This window comes from Panthera leo, chromosome A2 (assembly GCF_018350215.1).
Source record: "Panthera leo isolate Ple1 chromosome A2, P.leo_Ple1_pat1.1, whole genome shotgun sequence".
NCBI lineage: Eukaryota > Metazoa > Chordata > Mammalia > Carnivora > Felidae > Panthera > Panthera leo.
The window spans coordinates 52,814,180-52,828,613 of NC_056680.1; the positions used below are offsets into that span (position 1 = coordinate 52,814,180).

The 14,434-nt window shown below is 44.9% G+C and overlaps 1 protein-coding gene and 1 non-coding gene across 3 annotated transcripts in view; both read right to left on the reverse strand.

Moving 5' to 3' along the window:
• Positions 1-5,032, reverse strand: part of VGLL4 (vestigial like family member 4) — a 167,507-nt gene extending 162,475 nt beyond the window's left edge. The window contains exon 1 of one of the 2 annotated variants that reach the window (XM_042910961.1): positions 4,874-5,032. The gene's annotated coding sequence lies outside the window, so the exon portion shown is untranslated. Of the gene's footprint in view, positions 1-3,794; positions 3,839-4,873 lie in introns of those variants that run through there. The other variant, XM_042910967.1, reaches the window with a different exon arrangement.
• Positions 5,033-7,605: 2,573 nt separating this feature from the next.
• TRNAK-CUU lies at positions 7,606-7,678 on the reverse strand. Its single transcript has one exon. It is a non-coding gene; the product is annotated as a tRNA-Lys (tRNA).
• Between the last annotated feature and the right edge of the window lie 6,756 nt (positions 7,679-14,434).

Below are 14,434 nucleotides of genomic sequence, written 5' to 3' on the forward strand. Positions count from 1 at the left end.
GTGCATGGATGACAGAGACAGTGCTGCAAGTTCGAATTTGAGGTTACAAATAACTTTTACTGAGTAGATGAACTCGCAAATTCGAGGATGGGCTGTATCTGGTTATTGGACCTGAGGTATGAGACAGAGTATATTCCATAAGATTCTCCTCCTTTGCAAAGGAACTGTCATACTGCATCCCAGGTAGCAAGAATTTTTCTGGTTTCAGCACCTCCTACTTACACTCCGCCTTTCCTACCTTGGCAATTCATACTATCAAAATTTGGCGGTCCAATTTCTTTCTTTCTTTCTTTCAAAGTTTATTTATTTACTTTGAGAGAGAGTGAAAGAGTGCGCAGGGGCAGACAAAGAGGAAAAGAGAGAGAATCCCAAGCAGGCTCCTCACTGACAGTGCTGAGCCCAACACAAGGCTCATGACCTGAGCTGAAACCTAGAGTCCAGATACTCAACCAGCTCAACCAACTGAGCCACCCAGGCACCCCGGCAATCCCAACTGCTAAGCAGTTGTTGTTGCTATCGTCATTTTAACATGGACATATTCTAAATGGCTGTGACTGTTGGCAGCATTCATTCCCTTTTCTTGTCTATTAGGATCTCACATATCAACGTCATTACCTTTAGATGGGATCCCTAAAACAATCACAAATGAGCTTCAGTTAACACAACTTGCACAAACTTAACACACAAAAAAAAAACTTCCTTTCACCAGGTTCTGCAACAGCTTATCTAACTAACATACGCCAAAATCCAGACTTGACATGTTAAGATTGCCACACTGTCATAATTTTAGTCACATTAACTATTTCCCAATGTATGTGACTTTTACCTCCTGAATTTACAACTCTTATTGTTTTATTAAGTCATACTCAAAGGTGCAAAACAACTTTTAAGATGGCTATTTTACTTATTTGTTTTAATGTTTATGTATTTTTGAAGGGGGGGGTGGGGAGGAGAAGCAGAGAAAGAGGGAGACACAGAATCACAAGCAGGCTCTGAGCTGTTAGCACACAAGCTGTGAGATCATGACCTGAGCTGAAGTCAGCTGCTTGTGTATCTGGCTGTTTTCATCACCAGTCTTACTCAGAGGCTTTCTTCCACGTGCTTTTGCAGCCACTGTCTTATGTGAGCTGTCATAAATGAACATCTGAGGTCATTATGAGGCAGGAATGCAGGTGTGATTCTGGCCTTTTGCAGAAGAGCAAAAAGAGACATGGAGAGACTAAGTGGCTTAGCTCGGAATCACACAAAAGAACCAACTGCAGAACCCAGATCTGGTGCAGTGCTTGTCCCCACATGGCTGTCCCTGCTCTCAAAGAGCAGTTAATTAAGGTGTACATTTCCATTCATTAAAAATGTTATTTGTGGGGTGTCTGGGTGGCTCAGTGGGTTAAGCTTTCGACTTCCGCTCAGGTCATGATCTTGTGGTTTGTGGGTTCCAGTCCCACATATGGCTCTGTGCTGACACCTCAGAGCCTGGAGCCTGCTTCAGATTCGGTGTCTCCCTCTCTGTCCCTCTCCCGCTTGTGCACACGCACTCTCTCTCTCTCAAAAAATAAACATTAAGAATAATTTTTTAATGTTATTTGTATTTCTTAATGTAATATGTGTGAGTCAAAATCATTTTATTAATTTTTTTCCACGTTTATTTTCAAGAGAAAGAGAGCATGAGTGGGGGAGGGGCAGAGAAAGAGGGAAACACAGAACCCTAAAGCAGGCTCCAGGCTCTGAGCTGTCAGCACAGAGCCTGACACAGGCCGAGCTCCCGAACTGTGAGATCATGACCTGAGCCGAAGTTGGATGCTTAACCGACTGAGCCACCCAGGTGTCCCTTTTACTTATCATTTTAATAAGGCAAACTAGAAGCGGCACAGCAAAACTATCCAGGAAGGAACCTAGAAAAGACACAAAGTAAAATCTTCCTCTGGATTTGTTCTGGCAACCATCAGAGGCTGGCAACAAGGCTGACTCCATAAGCAGTTAAAAGGAATTTCCCATTACAGAACTCATAAAACAGAACATCTGAAAGTAAAAGTTTTGGTTTCACAATGATCAAGTCTGTAAGTGAACTAGTCAGGTAAACTCACAGTTCTAAATCAGCTGGGGGAAGTGGCAACCACTGTGGTTAAGAAGCTCTCTGAAATCCTCAAAGACTTTTGTAAATAACATAATACCAACTACTTTTCAAGGCATATTATTTCCTGTAATTCCTGAACCTCTGTGATGTATTGGATCAGATACTATTACCCTCTTACAGAGGAGAATCAAATACAAAGGTTAAGTAGAGGTAACTTTTTCTGGTCACAAACTTAGGTGACGTAGGTGACACAGACTGGACTTAAAGTCATGTCTCCAGAAACAAGCAAGAGCTGTTTTCACTACAACATTCACAGTTTGGGAATGTAGTCCATGGTTATTTATAACAGAATTATCTTAATTGTATTGTGTTTTGGTCAACATAAAAATTAGTTTGCATTCCCCTTCCAAATGGAAAGCAAAAAGCAAGCTGCCCAGAGTGTGACAAAACCAGTGGCAGGGGAAATCAGCCTGGGATTAATATTCTGCCAAAATTAAATAACAATTTGAGAGGTTTACATCATTTCAACCATGGGGGAGATGATTTTCAGCCAGATGTAAGAGGAAACACACAGAAGAAAACAAACACAAAATCGTGTCTTGAGTATACAACAAACTTCTAAAGTATCTCTAAACCCATTAAAGTTCAGGCATTAAGATTTAGAGACGATAATAAACTTGTTCCAAGATCGCGTCATCAGTACAGCCTTAAGGCACTGACCCTAAAGCTCTTTCAACTACACACGCTACCCTTCACAGTGCTGCGCAGCAAGGAGGAAAAACAATGAACATCTCAAGGTGGTGGGGTAGAGCAAAGAGTTAAAGTGTGGTATGTTAAAATGGCATGCAAAACTAACCTTTGAATACTAATAGGAAAACTATCATTTTAGTTTTGTCTTTGAACGTTCAGAGGAAACAAATAGTCAAGGTAGGCTGGGGTTTAGAAACAGATTTGTAAAATCTGCAAACTGAGAGACAGCACCTTTCAGAGAGAGCAACCAGCTGCTGATAAAAACTAGAAGAGCAGCCTCCACTCCCCGCCCCCGGGCTGCTGGTTCTTATTAACCACCGAGAAGGAAATACAACCAGCAAAAACATACAACACCAATGATCAAAGTGAAACCGATTTTTTTTTAATTATCTAGCTTAAATAGACGAATATATGTCAATAAAATGCATAGACTAAGTAGCGCCAACAAGCACTGTCATCCTAACCTAAGACATTTCAATGTCTCAGTGTCAGGAATCAAAGAAGACTTTAAGAAAAAAAAAAAAAAAAAAAAAGGAAAGACCTTTGCTTTTCGGCGAGGCCTGCATTCGGTGCTGGAAGAGTGTGCCGTTTTGTTTTGAGGAGGGGCAGGGAATATAGGAAGAGAAAAGCGAGACCCATCCCAGCGGCCCATCCTCAGCCCCTTCCCGCAGTCGTACACCCAGCCCTCCGGTGCCGCTGGCCAGGACCAAGGGTCTACAGGGCTCCGGGCCCCCTTCCCGGCCCCGTGCCTCGCATTCCCAGGACGCCTTCCTCTCGGGACCCCTCCAGGAGCCGGACCTCCCTTTGAGAGCCCTGGAGCTTCGGCTCCCCACCGGGAGCCTCAAGTTGCCCCGCGAGAACCAGCCACCTCCTCCCTCCCGGAGGACCCCCTCAGGGCAGCTCCAAGTCAGCCCACCCGGGAGTCCCCCCGCAGGCCGGCCCCTCGAGGGCCCGGTTCTCCCGCACTCACCGCCGGGCGGCTCTGGGCTCGCCCGCCTCGGGCCGGCCGGGCCCCGTGGGGGGCGGGGGCGGGCGTGGAGGCGGGACCGCCGAGCGCGCGGGGCGCACTCCGGGGGCGCGCCGACGCACAGGCGCGCTCGCGCCCGCGCTCCCGCACCGACTCCCCCGCTGCACGCCCACACGCACACGCGGGCGGCGCGCGCCAGGCCGACTCCGCGGCGGACGCGAGCGCGGAAGCGCGAGGAATCCCTGGAATGAGGCGCCGCCCGCCCGCCCGCCCTCAGGCCCGCTCCGCCGGGCTCCGCCTGGCCCGCCAGAACACGCCCCCCGGACACGCCCCTCCTACCGAGCAGGTGGGCGGCCGAGCCCAGGTGAGCCGGCTGGGAAGCGGGGGCGGGGCCCCGCGCGCCAGGGAGAGGCTTGTTTCCCCTCCCCCCTCCCGCCGCACGCCCCGCGGCCGCTCGCACCTACCCCGCGGGCGCCGACGCGCTCGGGCAGGGGACGCCTGCTGCAGGCCTGGAGCGGCGCTGGGCCCCCGGAGGAGGCGCCAGTTCCCGAGGGCGCGAGGACCCGGCATCTCACGCATATCTCTACCCCCGAAAGGCCCAGCCAGTGGGAACTCACCTTCGGTGTACACGCACCAACGAACCTTCCGTGGCGCCCAGGTGCCTGCTGCTCTGGGCCAGGCACGTTCCCCACACGCACACAGTGGGCCCACGCACCCAGTGCACACAGTGCACGTGACACCGACATCCACGGTCTAGCCTTACTCCACACCCACTGGGTCTGCTGCCCCTTCCCCGTCACGCACAGCCAGCAAGTGCCAGAGTATTTGAGCCAGACCCGCAGCACCTACGCGGTGCTCGGTTTCAGACCCTCACGCTTCCCCTTCCTCCAGCGGCAGCCTTTGGAAGGGTGTACGACTTCTCCAGCGCCCGGAGGTCGGCGCTCACACCCGGCTCGCCCGCGAGACCTCAGCGCACGCGGGGGACTCCCGTCCCCGGGACGCGGACCTGGACCGCTGCCTCACTTTCTCGTTACCCACACACCCCAGCCACACTGCCCAGACAGGCCGGCGGCCACACGTACCTGCAGGTACAGGTCGCACTTGCTTGGGGAAGTGTATACTCAGGTGCCACTGCGATCAGAACGGCCGCTGCAGTCCCGGGCACTCTGACGCGGCTCGGTTTCCTCCCATTACAGCATTTTACACTCCTCCACTCACTCTCCACTTCACACACACACACACACACGCACACACACTCACGCCCCAGGCGCTCGGCAGCGTCTTTCCTCCCCCTCCCTCGCCCGGAGGAGGAAGTCCTAGTAAATGAAAACAGTGTGGAAGGGAGGGAGCAGAGGAGGAAGGGAGGGAGGTCGGGGTGGAAAGAGCCCCCTCCAGCCGCTCACACAGCAGTGTTTGCTGTGTTTGGCAAACTCCTGGAGTCCACAACCCAGGCTGTTCTGAAATGCGCCCGGGGAGGGGCAGAGGGGAGGAGGTGAAACATTTCTAATTGGTGCAGGTTCTTATTACAGCAGCAGCGTAGACATGTGACCACGAAAAGAAAAGCCCTGTCTTTAATTTTTTCCTGTCATTCTCTAGAGATTTGGTGGTGGGGGGGTAGGAGGGGTGGAGGCCTAATACTCCGGTCCCCGGCAGCCCTTGCCCCATTGTTTTCTCATACTGCCACAATTAAGAAAACATTTGCTTAACATATCCAGCCGCTAACTTCATAAAATAAATAGCCAGAGACTGGACTTCCTCTGGTTTGCTTTAAATGGCTTCATGTTGCTCGCCTCCTGGCTGTTTTCAAACCTTAGTCGTTATTTGGAGCTCCTACTATAGGGCTTTCTCTGGGAGAAGGCTCTGCTGAGAGGCAAAGATAACAGTAAAAACAAATACCAGCTGACATTAATGATGGGGGAGACGGGCTGCTCTGCAGTTTTCACACTGTTTTCCCATCTATTACCTCACAGCATATTTCCTCATTTGATCTGAGTCCCTGTTGGAAAGCAGGACAGGTATTAATGGTTCTGCTACTGCCAGATTAAATGTTTTACCTGAAGCAGATAGAGGTGTACCAGAGCCTGGGGCTTATGTCCCCTTGTGAAATACACTCTCCTCCAGGCCACACAGGACCACTGCAAATGGACAGCCCAAGTGACAAGGCAGTCTCAGAAGCATGGCTGCCCCAGGTTTCCCAGTTCCCAGATTAAAATTCACAGATTTAAGCTGGGAAGGCTCCCAGTCTTCCCAAGGATACTTTTACTTCAACTCCATGTTAGTACATCAGTAGTCTCAGAGTAGGGGGGAAAAAACCTGAAAAGATCATAAAGAGGAGGTTTTCACCCTGCCAAGTTAGGGCAGGGCATGAGAAAAGAGTGAGGGCTCCTTGGGCAGATTTCAGGAAGCGTGGCAAGACAGAAAGAGGGCTTTGGATTTGGAAAGACCTGGATTTGAATCCAAACTGTACCTCTGTTAGTTGCAGGACTTTGGGCATGTGATCAAGTGCAATTTTCTCATCTGTAAAACAGAGATAATGCTTACCTTGGACATCCAAGGACTAGGGACCAAGGACTAGGCCAAATATTTGATGAATATTCACATCTCCCTCCTTCTCTCTTCCTACCTTAAATCCAGTCCTGCTGTGGCACCCTATAAACAGACACCCACCTTCACATCCAGGGATAGAAAAATGATTTGCCCAGAGAATGAATGCAAATGAATGATGATAGCAATAATAATGCAACTGCACATTTATAAAATGGCTGTGGGGTTTACAAAGTGTTCCCACATATCATTATCTCATTTGATTTTTATGACAATCCTGCCATTTGTATGCTGCTAAATGATTTCCATTTGGGGTCAGTGTGGAGGTCCTAAAGCTGCCTCTTTAATTTCCATCACTGCTCAGAGCAAACCTTACTCTGCAGATAAATCATGGGGACAGAGGGCCTTTTCTCATGGATGTGACCAGTCTTCGACCTTTCCACGAATTAATCTCACTGCTTCCCTTACATCAGCATTAGTGTGACTTCCCTCTGGCAACATCTAAGCATGGTTGTTTTAGTCTGGCTGTTTTAGTTGTACAGAAGAAGGACACACTCAATATCCTAAGAAAAAGGGGGTGTGCCGTCAAGATATAGGTGGACTGGACCTGGAACATGTCAGGTACATACAATATTCACATAATGGGATATTAACACCCTAAACAAATGACTTTCACCGACCTGTAACAATAGGGATAAATCTGGACAATATTATGTGAAAAAAAGTAAGTTCCAAAAGATCGTACGCAGCATAATATCCTATTTGTAATGTTATAAATAAAATGAAAAATAATTGTAGGAATATATACACCTGCGATAAAACTAATACAAAGGAAGTAAGAGGATGATGATCCAAGGATTCAGAATGGTAATTACCTAGGGAAGAGACTGGATGGTAGGGGTGGGAGCGAACCATTGCCTCAATGGAGGTTATTGTCAGGTTCCTTACCTTTGGGCTGTGGGTACACAGGTTCACTAGGAAAAATAACTACTTAAATGATGATTGCACAACAATGTGAATGCCACTGCACCAGACATTTAAAAATGGTTAAAATAGTAAAATTTGTTATCTGTATTGTACCATAATAAAAAAAAAGGAGCTATAGGAAAAACAAATTGAGCAAATTTCTAAAAACAAAAACAAAACAAAAATTGCTGAGCTGCTACCTGAAAAAGAAAGATAGGTTGTACATTGACCACTAAATGAGAATGTGTTTCAAATCAAGGATTTTATAAACACTACAGAAATCTATTTTTTTAAGTAAGCTCTGTGCCCAACATGGGGCTTGAACTCACAACCCCGAGATCAAGAGTCTCATGCTCTACCGACTGAGCCAGCCAGGTGTCCCCTAGAAATTTATTTTTTAAAAAAAGAGAATGAAAATAATCAAAGGTGTGGGTGAGTGGAGATCGAGGAGAAACAAAATCGGCCCTGAGTTGATCTTGGTTGGAGCCAAGTGATGGGTACAGGGGAGAGTGTTGTTATACTATTCTGTCTACTCTTGTATGTGTTTGAAATTATTATATTAAAACAGTAAAGAATTAAAAGGAAAAGAAAGTGCCAAGAACCAGAAGAACCTCTATGGACCATTATCCTGCTTCTTCAACAAGCCACAGTGTCATTGGTCAGTCTTCCTCTGTTTCTCTGTGCTGCCTCCAGTGTTTAATTCCTTCTCACCCCTCCACCAAGGAACTTCCTTATCACTTCGACTCCGTATAGGTCCTTTTGGCTTTTGCTTCCCTGGTAGTGGAATTCCTTTGTATCTTCAGAGTTCAAATTGTTCAGAGACGATCTGATTCTTCTTTCTACTAATCCATAGAAACAGCATCAATCTGGGGTGCCTGGGTGGCTCAGTTGGTTAAGTGTCCAACTCTTGGTTTCAGCTCAGGTCATGATCTTACAGTTCATGAGTTTGAGCCCCCCATCCAGCTCCGTGCTGACAGTGCAGAGCCTGCTTGGGATCTCTCTTTTCGTCTCTCTCTGCCTCTACCCTGCTCTCTCTCTCTCTCTCTCTCTCTCTCTCTCTGTCTCTAAATAAATAAATAAACTTAAAAAAAAATGGCATCAATCTAATCTATGTTGAAGTGCGTTGTCCATGAGGGTCCATGAAAGTCCGTGAAGTCAGGCATGGTCCAGCAGGAGAAAGGATAGGGCAGGGAGAGTGGGAACTACAGGGTATATAACAGAGCTGCTAGCAGGTGGAGGGGAGGCAGCACCAAGTCTCTTACCAATGCAACTTTGAAAGACCCTCAGGAGTTCATTTAAATGAGAGTAAGGTCTTTGTTTTCCATGTGTTCCTTATGACTTGTGAAGGCTCTCCAATTACTCAGTATTATAAAAACATGGGGTTTTTTCACACCAAATTACCAATAAGTAATTTATTTTCCAATTTGTCCTCCCATGTCATACTTCCAAGGAGGAATTGGGGAAACAACAATGGCTGCTAATCTGAAATGCTCATAGTGCAGATAGACTCATTCTTCTTCTTCTCGATGCATTAACCTAACGAGGAAGAATGTCTTTTACTACCCCATGGCCCATTGCTTACAATGTGCTCACATGAATTTCTCCTGTTCTTTTCTTCTCTTCGGTCCAAATTGTTCCACGAAGAGCACCGAGGAGACAGAAGACCTGCGTTCTTGTTCAGAAGGTGTGTGTTCTCTAGGTGACAGTGTGAGCCCGTGAAAGTCATTTTATACATATGGGTCTAAGTCTCCACATCTATGAAGAGCTTAGATCAGATCAGGTTTGGCAAACAGGTGTTATCTTGAGCACCAGCTCTGTCTGGAGTCCTCTCTTGAGAAGGACTCTGAAGCCACAATTGAGGTTTAATGAAAGAAGAGTGTCAAGATTGATTAGTGATGTCTGCTGTGGACAGGGAATGGGAACTGGTGTATGGAATGTTTGCCATTTCTGATCTACAAGAGCTCTAAAAATCCCTTCTAGCCATAACTTCCCTTTACTCATAGAGTGGGAACAGGTAAATTTCTACTTTTCCAGAGGCCAAAGTAACCAGTGGAAAACTCAAATGATCTTATTTCAGTGTAAGAATACAGAATAAGAAATTATCTAAAGTAATAATGATACCTGGGGCCACCTGGGTGGGTCAGTCATTTGAGTGTCCGACTTCAGCTCAAGTCATGATCTCACGGTTCGTGAGTTCAAGCCCCACATCGGGCTCTGGCTGACAGCTCAGATTGTTCAGATTCTGTTTCTCCCTCTCTCTCTCTCTCTCTGCCCCTTCCCTGCTCACACTCTCTCTCTCTCTCAAAAATAAATAAACATTAAAATAAACAAATAAATAAATAAAGTTAATAATGATACCTAACATTTAATGAGCACTGGCTATGATCTGGACACTGTTCTAATTGCTTTTAGGACAATTATCTGCCCACAACAGCCTTTTGAGGTAAGGGCTGTAAATATCCCCATATTTAAGCAAATGAAGAAACTGAAGCATAGAGATGTTAAATAACTTGGTCCAAGTCCTTAAAGATAATAACAGTGCAACTAGAATGGAACCTGGCAACCTAATTATGGAGTCCACGTGGTTGGCTTGTCACTCCACATCAGACATCCCCTGGAAGCCTGCTGGTAATGCAGACTCTTAGACCCCAACCAGACCTACTGAATTAGAATCTGCATTTCAACAAACTCCTCAGATGATTCATATTCACATCACCCTTTGAGAAGCATGGTCTACACCATATTGTCTCCCAGGAAGAGATTAGCTACCATGATTAAATGTTTACAATATGCATGTTCTGTGCTAAGCGTTATGCCTATATAATTGCATTTAATTCACGTAAAAATCCTAGAAGGGAAATCCCACAAGATCAATAGTATCAAGGTCAATATTCTGGTTGTGATATTATATTGTAGTTTTGCAAGATGTTACCACTTGGGGAAAGGATACATACGATCTCTCTGTATTACCTCTTACAATTACATGCAAATCTATAATTATCTCAAAATAAAAAGTGTAATTAAACAATCCTATGATGTAGGTTTTACTTTTCCTACTTTGATTGTTGAGAAAACAAAAGGTTTAAAAAGGCTAAGCAACCCAACTTTGCAAATAAGCATTGAGGTCCTACTATGCAGGCACTGGGGACACAGCAGTGAACAAACATTGCTCACTGAGCTGTCACTCTAGTGAAGGCAGTAAGAATTCAAACCAAGATCTGGCTTGCTAAGTCCTCTACTGCTCAGATTTTGGGGCTATGGTCACAGGATCAGAATGTGGTAAATAACAGAGCTACGAATGGTTAACACATTTGCAGAATTTCTAGGCAGATATACATATGAAAGCATCTAACAGGGCCAGGCGCAAAATAAGCACTCAGTGAATTCCCGTTCTTTCTTTTCTTGCAACCACCTGCGAGCCCAGAAGTGACCCTCACCACCACCATGACCCAACATGAATTTTACCCTTCACCCAACTGGATGGAGTCCAGTGATGGGACCATTTTGAGTGTAGTAACCCGAGCCTCAAACTGCTTGTGGAATTCAGTGAGGGCAATGTTCCAAGGTTCAGGGAGGTACCATTTGAAACCTGTCAAGGAGTCAGTGGTGAGCATTTTTCTGAATGTCAGCTCTTTTCACAGCATGGTTCTGAATGAGTACCCTGAAGCAACACAAGATTTGTGCCAGAACAACTGCTCAGACTTCGGATCTCTGAATGATATCTGTCTAACTGATCCAAAGATTGGAATTATCCTCACACAAGGAATTTTCCTTCAAATACTGTAGAAACAATTCATCTTGGCAATAGATGCTTGCCATCTTTCTTAGAGACAAACCAGTGGGCTGGGGCAGGAGAAAATAAAAGCCATTTTCCTGAGAAAAGAATGTTGTAGATGCTGGATTCAAGGTTGTCGAGAGTCTGACCACTGGTAACTAGCTAACTCTCAGAGAGAGTCTGAGAGTTGGGGAACTTACCAGAAATAAGCATGTGTTGGGGCTCCTGGGTGGTTCATTCCGTTAAGCGTCTGACTGTTGATTTCGGCTGAGGGAATGATCTTGCGGTCCGTGAGTTCACGCCCTGCGTCAGGCTATGCACTGGTGGTGCAAAGCCTGCTTGGGATTCTCTCTCTCCCTCTGCCTCTCTCTTTGCCTCTCCCCCACTCTTGAACTTGTGTGCTCTCTCTCTCTCTCAAAATAAATAAATAAACTTAAAAAAAAAAAAAGAAATGAGCGTGTGGTTTTCCTCTGAGTGTAGAATCACTCAGAGGACACCACCACCTAGGAGGGAAGTTCTTCCAACCAAGATTGACTTGTCTCTCTTGCCTCCAATTCTTCCTTTGCATTCAACTCTTACAAGCATGTGCTATATATAGGCAGGGAGAAAGTAAACAAGGAAGGAAGGAGATAACATTCCTGGATGACAACTACGTGCCAGCCACGTTGCTGAGCATTCCCATTTAGTGCAATTTGATCCTGTGAGGAAGATGTTAGTGACCCCATTCTACAGATGAAACAATGGGGCCTCAGAGAGGACACAACATTTGCCTCAGTAGTGCAGAGCCAGGATTCGAACCAGCTGTCCTGATTCTGATTCAACAACCTTTCAATGATACCACTAAGTTCTCCCAGAAAAGACCCTTTCAAGATTCTCTAGGTAAACTATTATATCTACTCTTGTAAACCAACACTCCACCTCTGAAGGGAAATATCTCCTCTTGGTGTGCCATCCCCTATGGGCTACAATATGGAACTGAAATTTACTGAGGTTCTAGCATCATTTTTGACATTGTTTGTCAAAGGATGGAAAAACACTTGGTACATGATAATTGCTGAGATACCAGCGTCAGCCAAACCAGAGTTCAAACCTCAGTCCCACCATCTTCCTCTCCTCTCCTATACATTCCTACTTAGAAAGGTGTTGATAAGACAAGCACTGACAGGGGCGCCTGGGTGGTTCAGTCGGTTAAGCATCGGACTCTTGGTTTCAACTCAGGTCACAATCTCATGGTTTTGTGAGTTTGAGTCCCGCATCGGGCTCTGCACTGACAGTGTGGAACCTGCTTGGGATTCTCTCTCTTCCTCTCTCTCTGCCCCTCCCCAACTTGCACTGTCTCTGCCTCTCTCAAAATAAATTTTAAAAATTAAAAAAAAAAAAAAGACAAGTACTGATAGGCAAATACTGTGTGATCTCAGTTATATGTGGACTAGGAAGGAAGGAAGGAAGGAAAACAATAAAAAAAAGAAAGAAAGAAACAGAAACCAAACTCGTAGAAAAAGAGAACAGATTTGTGATAGCCAGAGACAGAATTGGGGAATGATCAGAGTAAGGGGGCCAAAAGATGCAAACTTCCAGTCATAAGATAAGCACTAGGGATGCACGACTTGATGACCATTGCTAGCACGGTCGTATGGTATATACTTAAAAGTTGTGAAGACAGTAGTAAATCCTAAGAGTTCTCATCACAAGAAAAACGGGGAAAAAATTTTTTTCTCTTTCTTTTTTTTTGTATCTATATGAGATGATGGCTGTCAACTAAATATTGTGGTAATTATTTCACAATATGTGTGTGTAAGTCAAGTCATTATGGGAGACAGTGCTGTGTGTCAATTATACCACCATAAAACTGGAGAAAAAAAGAAGCCCTAACTGGAAAAAAAAAAAAAAAAAAACAGATCCAGGGTTATTTGTTTTAAAGCATTATTAAGTACTTTTAAAAATAGTAAAATTACTTAGTGGCTGTTTTTCCACTTCCTCATTCATCTGTTTGACCCTAGAGTTGATTACGTAAGACAGCTTTAAAATCCAAGTCAAGCCTCCTTGAGCTGATGAATTTCTATGAGCTTGTGTATATATAAATATATACATAAGAATATAAATATTCTTAGGTGGGCATATACACATATGTATTTATTTATATGTTGTATATATTTATATGTATAATTTATATATTATCTATTTTAATGTATATATTTCTTTAAGCTTTTATTTTTTAAGTAATTTTGACAGTCAACATGGGGCTCAAACTCACAACCCCGAGATCAAGAGTTGTACGGTCTACTGACTGATTCAGCCAGGCACCCTGCTTATATATATGTATATTTTGTAATGTATTTGTATACTTTAGAACAGTCACAGATACAATGAAAGTGGCTCCAGTTCAAAGTCTAATGTGCTTCTACTGCATGTAGTGCTGAAATCCCCAGGAAGCAGACTGTGTTTGTATTTAGGACACCACAATGTACAAAACTATTTTTGAAAGAATTTGATATATATAAATAAATAGTCATCTTGGGCAAACTATGTCTTCATTATATTATGTTTACAGTTTAATATTCTTCTGAATTGCATATATGAAGAGGCACCATAATCTTTCCAGTGCTGATTGGCAGTGGGGGAAATGGGTTTGGGTCCAAAATAGATGCGATTTCTGCACAGAAGGAAAAAAGGACAAGGGTGTTTTTTCCCCTTCCCGAGTGGGAGCTTTCCAAAGAACAGGAAGCTGTTCACTCCCTCCATTCCTTCTGTGTAAGCACCTTTGGTTTGCCACTTACCATTCTAGGTATTAAAACTGTGGCTATCATTGAAACAGACAAGGTCCTGCCCTGAAGGAGCTTATGTTCTAATGGGGAGGTGTTGGGGAGAAGGCAGAAAGAGAGACAACTAGCCAGGAAGCATAATTTAAGTCACATAAGTTAACTTAAAAGTAGACAGGCTATAGCAAGGAGTTCAGACTGTATTCTAATGCAAAAGGAAGCCATTTGAGGGGGCTTAGGGAAAGGGGTAATACAAGTTTGAGTTCTAAAAAGACCTCTCTGATGGTTATGTGGAGGATATTCCTTTTGGGTTGTATAACAAAAATACCATAGATGAGGGAGCTTAAACAACAAACTTTTATTTCTCACAGTTCTGGAGGCTGGGAAGTCCAAGATCAAGGTGTCCAATATATTCAGTGTCTGGTGAATACCAGCTTCCTGGTTCCTAGGTGGGCAGTTTTTTTGCTGTGTCTTCACATGGTAGAAGGGGCAAGGGGGTTCTCCGAGGTCTTGTATAAGCGCACTAAACCCATTCATGAGGACTCTGCTGTCATGACTTCATCACCTTCCTAGAAGCCCCACCTCCTAACACGATCACA